We start from the raw sequence: 468 nt of genomic DNA, 5'->3' as shown, positions 1-468 counted from the left end.
CCGAGAAACCAGACTGAAAAGGAGACCTACGAAGGGGAAAACGGGCTAAAAAATATTTTAGCGATCCTTCCTCTACCCAGAGAGCAGGGAGATGAGGACAAAAAAAAAAAAAAATAGTCATCTGATTACACACAGGGTATATATTTTTACACACACTTTTACACACATCTAAATATAGTACATGTAAAAATATATGCTGTACATATGCCCATCCTCACCCCGGTGTTTTCAGGACACCACCTGCACTGTGCGTATGGGCACGGATACGTGTGTAGGAATTCAATGTACAGGTAACTACTAAGTGTTTATGTGCATATGTACACATACATACAGGCAGGCAGCCTTCCCCTCGCCGCCCGCGCCGCCCGCTTTTGTACAAAACCCGCTCCTCCCGCCCCGAAACGCCGCCCCGCTCTCCCCCTGGCTCTTCCCCAGCCCGCTCGGAAACAGGTTCCCCCAGGGTAGCAG

The sequence above is a fragment of the Apaloderma vittatum genome, unplaced genomic scaffold, assembly GCF_000703405.1.
Source record: "Apaloderma vittatum isolate BGI_N311 unplaced genomic scaffold, ASM70340v1 scaffold35243, whole genome shotgun sequence".
NCBI lineage: Eukaryota > Metazoa > Chordata > Aves > Trogoniformes > Trogonidae > Apaloderma > Apaloderma vittatum.
Note: the sequence above shows the minus strand (reverse complement) of the source record.